This window comes from Heterocephalus glaber, unplaced genomic scaffold (genome assembly GCF_053883595.1).
Source record: "Heterocephalus glaber isolate CG9 unplaced genomic scaffold, H.glaber_assembly_v1.0 deba00001773, whole genome shotgun sequence".
In the NCBI taxonomy this organism is placed as follows: domain Eukaryota; kingdom Metazoa; phylum Chordata; class Mammalia; order Rodentia; family Bathyergidae; genus Heterocephalus; species Heterocephalus glaber.
Window position 1 is genome coordinate 9088071 of NW_028258463.1, and position 12899 is coordinate 9100969.

Consider the following 12899-nt stretch of genomic DNA (forward strand, 5'->3'; position numbering starts at 1 on the left):
CGCTGGAACCACTGAGGTAAATCCCCTGCCCCTGATTTCTTGATAGCCGAAGTTTATTTGGTTTTTTGAAGCAGGGTCTCACTATATAGTTCAAGCTGGCCTTGAACTCACTGTGTAGCCAAGGCTGGCCGTGAGTTCCTGGTGATCCTCCTGCCTCGGCCTCTGGGGTCCTGGATTACAGCTGTGCCGGGCTTGACCTTGCATCAGTTTGGAACCCAATTCTTTTTTCTCTTGGCTCAGACAATTTTTATAACCCCTTGGCAAGGTTCCAACTTGCGGCCAGGAGCGTCTCATGGACGAAGCAGTCCTGAGCGGAAGGAATTTAGTTTATCCCGAGTGACTTGGAGGTCAGGAAGTCTGTGAACCACAGAGGTCGGGTCTGATCCACCTGGCTTTCTCTCGGGAATGGACGAGGGGTGGCAGTAGAAGGGGGCATTAGGGGATGTTGCAGGTCTGTGTAGAGGAGCTAGAGAGGTGTGGAGGTGTGAAGGTCGGAAGCAGCCGAGTGTGCTGGTGGGTTTGCTACGGGTGTGTGTGTGTGTGTGTGTGTGATTTAGGGCTGATTCGCAGGTTTCTGACTTCAGTGAGTGGGTGGCAGCTAATCCCATTTCCTGAGATTTTGCAAGAGGGGAGGATGAGCTCCTCTGGTGGAGAATTCAGAGTTTAACTTCACAGATGGTGATGCCTTTGAGACGCCAAGTGCCGCTGTCAGGAAGGGAGCTGAATTTAGTTATCTGGAGATTGGAAGAACTCTGGGCTGTGGATACAAATTTAGAAATTTTCATTAATAAAAGGACATTGAGTCGGGTGTGGTGGTGCTCGCCTGGGGTTCCAGCACTCCGGAGGCTGAGGCAGGAGGATTGTAGCAAGTTCGAGGCCAGCCTGGGCTAATAATGAGACCCATCTCAAAAAAAAAAGAAAGATACTGACTCAGGCATCTGGTGCACATGTATAATCCCAGCACTCTGGGAGGCTGAGGCAGGAGGATTTCAAGATAGAGCCCAGCCTGGGCAATTTAGCCATTTAGTGAGAGCCTGCCTCAAAATGAAAAAAGAAAGAATGAAGAGAGGAGAATTATGTTTTGTGTAGAGAATGTGGAGCTTGGGGCATCAAAAAGGTCCTGGGCTGGATGTGCTGCTCATGTCAAACCAACCTTGATCTGGCAGCTCATCTGGAGCTACATCTCCGCCCCCTTTTAAAAATTTTTTTAAAATGTTAAGACAGGGTCTTGCTAAGTTGCTAAATTGTCTAGGCTGGGTTTCAACTTGTGATTCTCCTGACTCAGCCTCCCAGAGTGCTGAGGTTACAGGCATGCGCTACAACACCTGTCTGAGTTCCCTCTTTTTGGACTCTTCCATTGGGACTCATTTTAAGGGTCACACCCTGGAGATTGGGGAACACAGTGGTAGGGTGCGTGCTTAGCGTGTATGGCCCTGGGTTACATAGTATTTTATTGTAAAGGTACACACTAATCTGTTTCCTCACTGTTAGAGTGTTTCCACTTCCTATTTATATACTGCCGAATCAGCATTGTGTAAAACATCACCATTATGTATATTCCTCCTAGGATACATTTTTAATTTTTTTGTTGTTGTTGTTTTATTTTGTTGAGGTTTTGTTTGTTTGGGTTTGTCATTGTTGTTGTTGTTGTTGTTGTTTTTTGGTACCAGGGATTGAACTTGGGTCCTTGTGCTTGCGCAGCGGTGACGAAACCACTGAGCTAAACCCCCGGCCCAGTTATTGTATTTTTTGAGACAGGGTCTCTTTATATAGTTCAGTCTGGGCTTGAACTCACTATGTAGCTCAGCCTGGCCTCAAACTCATGGCAATCTCCTGCCTCAGCCTCTGAGTGCTGGGATTACAGGTGTGTGCCACCACACCTGGCTTCTCAGGATTAAAATTTTAATCCTTTTGTGTGTGTGTGTGTGTGTGTGTGTGGTGCTGGGGGTGGAATCTAAGGCTTCACTAATGCTGGGAAAATGCTGTACTGCAGAGCAGCATCCCCAGCCCTTCTTAGGGTCAATTTTTAAAAGTTAATTTCTGCTTCTAAAAGTTTAAGGTTAAAAAACCTCCAGAAAATAACAAGTGTCAAGAGGGACATGAGGTCAGGAGTCCTATGCACTGTTGGGGAGAATGTAGGAAGGCACAGTCATGAGGAAAACAGTACAACTGCCCCTCAGATATCAAACAGAATTACCACATGACCTGGGAATTTCACTTCTGGGTGTATACCCAAAAGAGAGAAAAGCAGGGACTTGAACAGTTTTTTTGTACACCTGTGTTCATACTAGCATTGTTCATTTAGCTAAAACATGGATGCAAGTCAAGTGCCCATCAACAAATGCATGGATAACGTGGTATATCCACACAGTGGAATATTACACAGTCCCAAAAAGAAAGGGCTGACAGGGCCGGGGATTTAGCTCAGTGGTTTCGCCGCCTGCTGCGCAAGTACAAGGACCAGAGTTCGATCCCCAGTACCAAAAACAAAAACAAGAAAGGGCTGACATATGTTACAATTGGGTGAACCTGGAGGACATGCACCCTCATAAGTCCAGCTGTTCCAACAAAAAAGAAAATATGTGCAAACGAAGGGTAGGTAGAAACAGAGACTGCTACATCGAGTCCTTGGTGTGTATCATGGTGATAAGATTTCATGGAAAACAAGCTTTGGCAGGAGAACACCTTTTCTCTTTCTTCTTTTTATCTTTTTGGTGGTACTGAGGATTGAGCTACATCCTCAGCCCTTTCTGTTTTTCATTTGGAGACAGTCTTGCTAAGTTTCCCAGGGTGGGGTTGAACTTGCAATCCTCCTGCTCCATGTTGAGGTTACAGGTATTTGCCACCATGCCCAGCTAAGAATGACTTTTAGAGTTGGAAAGAAATTCTGCATTTTTTCAAACAAGGACACCAAGGAGATTGAAGTATTTTTCCCAAGGTTTCCAGCCTTATCATCCTGGCTTACAGCCAGTTTGAATAATTGCTTGGATCATATTAAATTTTGTTTGGAAAAGTGCTATTTTGAAAGTTAACTATAAAATAGTACATATAGTATTACACTATTTTGAGAGAAAAATGCATACATGAGTATGTAACAGACTGGAAGGAATGTCACTATTAATATGTCAATGTTAGTTATTTTTGCCTGGCCAGATTTACATTCTTTTTCTTTGGCGCATTTCCCAGGTCTCCGGCTTTCCGTTGAGCCTATATTATTTGTATTATTAGAAAAATATTTCAGATATGCACAGTGGTATGTGACGCACAGCAGGGCTGGGAAGTCCGTCTGGATATTTCTAAGTGGATGTCATCCCAGTCAGTCAATGGGCTTCAGGGAGTCAGGAGCACGGCACAGGCTGGGGACCTGGGGGCCTGGGACCAAGACCTGGTCGCCCCTGCTTCCCTGAGGCCTTCTCTCGGCCTCCTTTGAAGATCTGATCCCCTGGGGTTGTTTTTGTTTTGTTTTTGGTCCCGGGGATCGAACTCAGGACCTTAAGCTTTTGAGGCAGGTGCTGGGACCACTGAGCTAAATCCCCAGCCCTGTTTATTATTTTTGAGGCAGGGTCTCACTATGTAGTCCGGGCTGTTCTTGAACTCACTAAGTAGCCCACACTGCTCTGGAACTCACGGTGATCCTGCCTTGGCCTCCTGAGTGCTGGAATGACAGGCGAGTGCCACCAGGACTGGGTACATAAACCGTGGCACATACACACACTGGGAGGTTGCTCAGCACCTAACAGAACTGAACTCCCTGGCTCAGGCCAGCAGCAAGTGCAGAGCCAGGCCAGGAGCCTGTGTATGAGGTTCTAACCCTTGGGCTCTGGGAGGGGAAAAAAGGGCTAAGGCTACAGGGTGTGGGGTGAAAGAGGAGGATGGGAGGGGGAAGCAAGGAGGTCTAGGGCCCTGAAAACTCTGCATGAGGCTGTAGTGGGGGATGAGTGGCATCATGCAGTTGTGAGAAACCCTAGAATACACAGCCCCAAGAGTGAACCCTATAAAACTCCAGACTTTGGTGTAGGCTCATCAATTTGTCTGTGTGTGTGTACGTACCCAGTACTGAGGGTTGAACCCAGGGCCTTTGCACTGACCTACATCCCCAGCCCTCCTTTTTCTGTTTGTTTTATTTTGGGAGAGCATCTTGCTAAGTCACTAATCTGCCCAGGCTGGGCTTGAATTTAAGATCCTCTTGTCTCAGCCTCCCAGAGTACTGAGATTACCAGTGTGCACCACAGTGGCCTGGCTTCTAGGTTCACCAACTTCAGCAGAGATAGCATCCTAGTGGGGGAAGGGGTGCACAGCAATGTAGATGAACATTGTTTCTTGAAGAAATAAATGTTTCAGAAATCTTTAAGAGAGCCCAATATGGTGGCCCACACCTGTGATCCCAGCATTAGGGAGGCTGAGGCAGGAGGATCACCAGGAGTTCAAGGCCAGCCCGGGCTATGTAGGGAGACCCTGTCTCAAAAAACAAAACCAAAACCAAAACTTTAATATACATATATATATATATATATATATTTTTTTTTTTTTTTTTTTTTTTTTTTCTTTTGAGACTGGGTCTCAGTATGTAGTTCAGGCTGGCCTTGAACTCACTATGTAGCCCAGGCTGTCCTTGAACTCACAGCAATCCTCATGCCTCAGCCTCCTGAGTGCTGGGATTGCAAGTGTGTGTCACCAGGCATAGTTCAGACTCTTTAAGAAATAATTTAAATAAAATATCTTTTTCTCTCCTATCACATACTTCTTATCAGACCTCATGAATGCAACACTACAGACAGTTATTAAAGTCATCCGTGTGAGTTGGGTTGGCAGGATAAAACCTGCAGAAGCCTAGACAAGTATGAAAAATACTCTCATGTGGGAAAAGCTGCTAAAATATTAATTTCCAGATGGTCAAAGTTCAGGCCTGACTCATTGGGAATGTGTTACACACTCAAAACACGGAAACTTGGAAAACTCAGAAAACTCTGTCTCATTAATTGGCTGAAATTCCTAAGTAAACCACCCATAGCCGGGGGCTCACTGGTTACCCATACACGTCAAGCTGTTTGATAGGTTATGTCCAGCAGGTGGCGGAAGAGTTGCATAAAATTCAATGAGTATTTTCAAATGGGGGGATCCTAAAGACAGAACCACAGACAGCCTGTTTGTAGATGAGGAAACTGAACCCCAAAGAGATTACCTGACTTTCTTAAACTCTTCATTAAAATAAATTCCTTGAGATGGCCGTGGTGGTGCACAACTGTAATTCCAGCATTCTGGGAGGCTAAGGCAGGAGGATCCCAAATTCAAGTGGTTTAGTAAGGCTCTGTCTCAAAATAAAAATAGAGTGCTAGCCAGGCATGGTGGCACATGCGTATAATCCAAGCACTTGGGAGCCTGAGGCAGGAGGATCACCAAGAGTTTGAGGCCAGCCTGGGCTACATGGTGAGTTCAAGAGAAACTTGAACTACATAGCAAGATCTTGTCTCAAAAAAAAAAAAGAAAAAATGCTGAGCATGTAGCTCAGTGTGAAGGATCTTAGTTCAGTCCCCAGTAATACCACACACACACAGAAAAATCCCTTGAAACATGTCCATCTAGGTAAATTTCATTTGCAATTACATGATATTCAAAGGAAGCAAATTTAATCAGATATGGAAAACACATTAAGTTATGGTAGAAAAACCCTCTGGGCTATTTCTCGAGCTTTTCTCTCTTTTTGATTAAGTTGCTAAATTGCCCAGCCTGGGCTTGAACTGATCATCCTCCTGCTTCAGCCTCCTAGTGTGCTGGGATTACAGGTGGTCCCCACCACACCCCGCTGTTGTTTCCTTTTTTTTTTTTTTTTGGTACCAGGGAGCGAACTCGGGTCCTGGCACTTGCGCAGCAGGCAGTGAAACCACTGAGCTAAATCCCCAGCCCTGTTTCCTTTTTTAATAAGAATTCTGGATAAGATACAAGTCTCTCCGTTACATTTCATTTTCAAAGAAACCACAAACCCTCATTAAGTATAAGTATAGGGCCGGGGATTTAGCTCAGTGGCACCGTGCCTGCCTTGCAAGCGCAAGGTCCCCAGTTCTATCCCCAGTACCAAAGAAAACAACAAAAAAAGTATAAGTATTTTCCCAATTTTGCATGCAACACACTCCTCCTAAAACCTACTTACTGATTACCTGAAATTAAAATTTCCCCGGGTGTCCTGTATTTCTCTTTACTAAATCTGGCAACTATACTTTGTTTTTTCCTTTTCGTTTTGGTGGGACAGAGTCTCCCTGTGTAGTCTAGGCTGGCCTCGGCGCTTCCGGCCAGGTGTGGTCGCCTCGAGGCCCCGCAGGCTCTGGGCAGGACTGAGCCAACTTCACTGGCTCTTGTGGGCGAGCAAGACACACATATGAGAAACAATGCAGATAGGATGTTCTTTTAGAATTGTGTTTATTAAATACTGAACAGATCAAAAAGAGTGTTTGCAACCACAAACCCTAAATTATGGTGCTTATGAATTCCCTTGGTTTTCTTTTCTTTGGGGCCGAACAAAGAGAAAAGAGGGCAAAAGCATGATAGTCCATCACTTTCTTCCTTCCTCCCTCCTTGTCTTTTTGGCACTACGGGGGATTGAACCCAAGGCCTGATCTACTTCCTCGCCTTTTTTATTTTAAGGCTGGGTCTTGGTAAATTGCCCAGGCTAGGCTTGAAATTTCGATCCTTTTGCCTCAGCCTCCCAGTATGCTGGGATTGTAGGCAGGTGCCACCACACCTGGCTTCTCAGCCATTAGTATTTTTGTTTATTTTTTGAGACAGGGTCTTGCTATGTAGTTCGGGCTGGCCTTGAACTCACTATGTAGCCCAGGCTGGCCTTAAAACCTGCAGTGATCCTCCTGCCTCAGCCTCCCAAGTGCTGGATGATGGGCTTAGGCCACCCTGTACTTCTCCTCTTTCCATATGACATTCTGTCCCTATTAAACAGTAATCCCCGTCCTCCCCTCCCTGTTCCCTGCCAACCACATTCTCCTTCCTGTCTCTGTAATTTTGTCCGCTTTTGGAATTTCAGAGAAGTGGAAACATAAATAGCGGTCCCTTTGTGACAGCTGGTTTCACTTCCCACAGAGACAAGACCCTCCCGTGTGGCCTGTCCAGTGTCCTCCCTTTCAGGGCCACAGCGCGTCCCGTGTATCCATGTGTCTGTCGATGAACACCTGAGTGTCCCACCTTTTGGCCCCTGAGAAGGATGGTGCCTGCACCTGGATGTAAAGGTCTGCTCAGTCCTTGCTCACTTCACAAGATTTCCGGGTCACGGGTTATTCTATATTTAATTTCTCCAGGGGCTGCCATAGCAGCTGGACTATTTTACATTCCCACAGCTGTGTGCAGGGTTCCAGTTTCCCCGCATCCTTCCCAACATTTGCTACTTTCTCTTTTTTATTGTTTTGAGACAAGGTCTGGCCAAGTAGCCCAGGCTGGCCTTGAATTCAAGGGGATCCTCCTGCCCTCAGCCTCCCAAGTGCTAGGATGACAGGCGTGTGCCGCCAGGCCCGGCTACATTGTGTTTTGGAGGGTGTGCCATTCTGATACATGTAGTTAGAGCTTGTTCACTGATCCTGATCTCTGGCATTCCGGTACTCGAGTGGACTATTTTTCTGTTCTACCGGCGAGGAAGGCCGAGCAGTTTATTTTGTTGTTACAAACACTGCTGTGATCGACGTTGATTTTCATATCTTCTGGTGCAAATGTACAAGCATTTATTGGGGAACATAACTAAGGCTGGGCCTGTGGACTCTTTTTTTTTTGGTACCGGGGATCGAACTCGGATCCTTGCGCTTGTGAGGCAGGCGCTGGAACCACTGAGCTAAATCCCCGGACCCCAGCCTGTGGACTCTTTGGAGTGAGTACCTCTGCTTTCTGGTGTAATGCCCAACTGTGCCAGTGCACTGGCCCCATTTGTCCCCTTGTCACCATCTGTGAGATTTCCCACACCCTTGCTTCACAGCTGCGACAGGCAGAATTTCTTTTTTGCTCAGTTAGATGGCTATACATTGTGCCTTTACCTCTACTTCTCTGGTTAACAATTAGGTTGAGCATCTTTAAGATGTTGCTTTTGGGGGGGGCGTGGTGACATACCCATCTTCCTAGCACTCAGGAGGCTGAGGCAGGAGGATCTCTATGAGTTCCAGGCCAGCCTGGGCTACATAGTGAGTTCAAGGCCAGGCCGGACTACATAATGAGACCCTGTCTCAAAAAGTAAAATTTCCTTTCCACTGCCTGCTGCAGAAGCGCGAGGACCAGAGTTCGATCCCTAGTACCAAAAAATAAATAAATAATAACATTTCCTTTTTCTCCTATAAGACAATCAAAGTCTTCCCATTTTCTCATTGTGTTGTCTTTTCATGGGTTGCTGTTCTTTCTGCAGACCATCTTCCTTCTAAACAAGGAATATTTTAGTCTCTCAAAGGTACCTTTTGAAGAACAGCTGTTCTTTTTTTTGGTACTGGGGATCAAACTTGGGTCCTTGCACTTTCATGGCAGGCAGTGGAGCCACTGAGCTAAATCCCTGGTCCAGCTGTTCTTTTTTTTGTTTGTTTGGTTGGTTGAGACAGGGTCTTGATAACACAGGGGCCTTGAACTCACTATGTAGCCCAGGGTGGCTTGAACTCATGGCAATCCTCCTGCCTCAGCCTCCTGAGTGCTGGGCTTACAGGGGTGTGCCCCCACACCTATCTATAGATGTCTAGTGTTGATGTAGTAGAATATCGCCTCAATTTTAGCAGTACTGAGACTTTGTGCTGGAGCTGGATAATTCTTTGGGGTGCAGGGTGGGGGGCTGTGCATCGTGGGGTGGCTGGGAGCAGCCTGGTCTCCGCTCCCTAGGTCCTCTGCCCAAGGTGTGACATCTGCAGACGCTGCTAAATGTCCCTTGCCAGGGGCACAGAATCGCCCCTGTTGAGCATCAGTGCATTCATGTTTTTTGCCTCTTGTCTGAGAAACCCTTCCCTGCTCTGTGGTGATGAAAATCGTCTTTTATTACCTTCTAAAAGCTTGTAGCTTTGCCTTCCCCATTTGGGTCTCCGAGTCCCCTGGACCGAACGGCGGAGCGCAACGCCCCAGCTTTATTTCCGGACGGAGACTGGTGACTGTGGGCAGCTGTGCACCCTCCCTTCTCTCGCCCTGCGTTGTGCCACCCCTCTGTGCCACGCCGAGTGTCCACGTGGCTAGCTCTGTCTGGGCCCTCCCCTGTCCTCACTGTTCGTGTGTCCTGTTCCAGCATCACACTCCTCACTCATCACCTCCTCTCAAAGAAGCCAATCTGGAGCTGGGCATTTAGCTCAGTGGTTTCACTGACTGTTGCCCAAGCACAAAGACCCAAGTTCGATCCATGGTACCAACAAAACAAAAGTCTGAATCTTCTCTTGTCTTTGCCGTTCCTGGGACTTGTGTGAATCCTTCTGCCTCAGCCTCCCGAGTGCTGCTGGGATTACAGGCTTGGGCCATTGCGCCAGATTAGCAACAGATTTTGTTTCCACAAACTTAAGAGGCTTTTTCTAAACTGTAATGAAAGGCTGGGCATTTAGCTCAGTGGTTTCACTGCCTGCTGCGCAAGCGCAAGGACCCAAGTTCAATCCCTGGTACTAAATAAATAAATAAAATGTAATGAAAATACAAAAAGCTAGGGATGGTATCACAAGTGTAATAGTTATAGTAGATGTTCGGATCATTCCTGTATCTGAAGTTTTGTAGGTCTCATTCCACTGTGTCTGTTTCTCTTGCTCATGGTGGAAATGTCTGTGGGTTTTGTCATTTTTTTCATTTTCTACTGACAGCCTATATATATACATATACATATATATATATGTATATGTATATATATACACATATATGTTTCTTTTTCCTTTTTGAGACAGAGTATGCTATGTAGCTTGCTATGTAGCTCAGGCTGGCCTTGAACTCACAGTATCCTCCTGCCTCAGCCTCCCAAGCACTGGGATTACAAGATGGTGTCAGCACCCCGGCTCTGAGTTTATATTTCTTTCCTTTTCTTTTTTTTGGTACCAGGGATCGAACTCTGGTCCTTGCGCTTGCAAGGCAGGTGGCGGAACCACTTAGCTAAATCCCTGGCCCTGAGTTCATATTCTTAAAAGCTTATCTATGTAATTTTTGGGGGGGGGGAGCTGGGACTTAAACCCAGCTCTTGTGCGTAGCAGGCAGGCACTTGACCACTGAGCTGCAACCCCAGCCCTTGTGGGAATTTTTTATTTTGGTGCTACTGAGGATTGAACCCAGGGCCTTTGTGCTGAGCTACACTCATTCCACCTTCTTCCTTCTTTCCCTCCTTCCTTCCTTCCCTCCTACTTTTGAGACAGAGTCTCATTAAGTAACTACATTGCCCAGGCTGGGCTCAAACTTGCAATCCTCCTGGCTCAGCCTCCTGAGTGCTGGGATTACAGGAATGAGCCACTGCACCAGGCTCCCTGTGGGAATATTTTGAGGCCTAAAACAGAAGTGTGTTCCTCTCCTGGGGACTGAGTTGCTTCTTCCAGAGCTTGAAGCACTCGCGACTCCTTTAAGTGAACCTCTCTTCGGGCGGCTCTCCGAGATGTCGGAAGAGCTGGAGTTAGGGCGCTCGCTTGTGTGGGGCCAGCCTCGGTTACGGACTTCTAGAGTCGATTTTTCTTTTTCTCACTCTGTTATGGGTCCAAGAGGCCAGGTCCTGCGGGCGGGCGGGGCATCCGGTTGGTTTCTAGCTAAACCTAACAGCTCGCCCGTAGGCAGGGGTGTTTGACCGGAAGTCCTACCCCGGCCCCGCCCATGGTCTAGAAAAATCGCAGGCCGGTTTGCGCAGGCTCCCAGCCCTTCCCACATGGCTTTCTGGTACTCTTGCCTTCCACCTTTAAGGGTGACACGCACAGATGAAGGATCATGGAACGCAGGCTTTTCTTCTCCCCACACTGGGGCTTGAACCGGGGGCCTCTCGCCCACTAGGGCGGCGCCCTGCCCCTGTGCCACAGCTCAGCCCCACATGCTAGGTGGAAAATAAGATTTCAAGGGCAGCTGGGGTGTGTGCTGCTCGTGCAGTTTTGCAATTCTTTTTTTTTTGGCTGTTTGTTTTCTCTTATGGTTTAAACTTCAATTTTGAAAGACTTCTAAATAGTCCTGTTATTTATTTTCCTTGCTAATATTCGTGGTAAACAGAACAGTCTTGAGTTTGTCCCAGGAACTTTTTTTTTTTTTTTACTGGGGATCGAACTCGGGTCCTTGCACTTGCGCAGCAGGCAGCGAAATCACTGAGTTAAATCCCTGGCCTTGTCCCAGGAACATTTTAAGGGCGGCGCAAGCACCTTGGATCCCCTCCACTCTCAGCCTGTGCTGTGCAGCACGAAGCGGACACTGCGAACAACGACCCCAGGTTCCCCATGCTGGGCTTGGTTTCCGTGAATGCGCTGATCACTGCAGCAGGAGAGCATACAGCCCGTGCTGCACCCCACGGCTGAAAGGGCCTTTGTCTCCTTTGGTTTTCTTTGCTTCCCAAGGCAGGGGAAGCCGTTCCTCCTCCCCAGAGCAAGCAAACGCGAGCTCACAGGGTCTCAATCTCAGAGGCTGAGACCCCCACGATGGCTTCTTACCCCTTACCTCTGCTTCTAACCTCCTTCTTACTCATTTTTCATTTGTTTCCTGTTGGTACAGGGTCTCCCTATGTAGCCCAGGCTGACCTTGAACTTGAGGCGATCCTCCTGCCTCAGCCTCCTGTGTGCTGGGTTAGACAAGCCTGTGCCAACACGTCCCGCTAATTTGTACATTTTTGCCACAGAATCAGAAAGCCAGCTCATGCAGGTCCTCAGCTTCCGAACCATGGCCTGCAAGGATGGAGGTCATGGTGTCTGTCCTTAGCCTGAGGTGACAGGAAGATGCATCCTGTCATAAGCAAGTGACAAAGATCCTTCCAAAAGCCTTGAGCGCTTGGCAAGTGCTGCCTGGTTCCAAGCACCAAGGACCCGGGTCCGGGATTGTCTGCCCCTCCCCAGCCAGTGACCTCGGTTTCACGGGGACAGTGTAGCCCTAGGGGCCTAGAGAGTCCTGGGCGATCCCGAGCACCGAGATCCGAGCATCCCCTACAGGGAATGTCACCCATCGGGGCCAAGGCCGCATGCTTTGTCTGGGTTACTGTGCGAGCCTGTCCACAGGGAGCCTGTTACCAGCCTGGGGTCGGGTCCAGGTTCTTGACATCCTAACCAAAGAATAGGGCAGGACTCCAAGACCTGCACCAGACGGATGATTTCTTTGAAAGAGAAAAGCGGAGATCCCCTGCGCAGAGAAGAGCTCACGCCCCGAGGGGCTCAGTGCTGAGGGTTCTAAACCTCAGGGTTTGGGGTGGGATTGAGGCTTGAGTGAGTCCCCTCTGTCACGTGATGGAGTTTTTGACTTTATATGGCCCTTGGAGAACTGTCATGGTGCCCAAGACCCACAGGGGTCAAATCTGCATATTCAATGACATGCTAGTTAGGGCTGGGGTCACCAAGGGGTGCGGAAGAGCACGGCCCACGCCCAGGCCCTAACTTGCTAGTTACCTGGTGATGTCTTCTCATTGTGTCACCCTGGGCACCCTGGTTCTGGGCTAATATTTCACTCGGAAGGCAAATCAAGTCCCAGAAAGATGCCCTCCTTTTTCCCCAGCTGTTTCCTTGGTTACCTAATGCCTCCAATTGACCCCAGAAAATGGGCTCCCAGCCCGGTGGGCCCCCTTCTTCCTCCAGCCTCTACTCTGGCTCCCCCGAGTCCCGTCTCCAACCTGGTTTGTCTACACCACCCATCCAGGGCCGGAAACAGGCCGCGTCACCCACCCCTCGGGCCAAAGCGCCCATCTTCTGCCTCCGTGTGGCTCAGCCCCTTCTCCTCCAGGCCGCCTGCCTCTCTCACCACTTCCTCTTTAT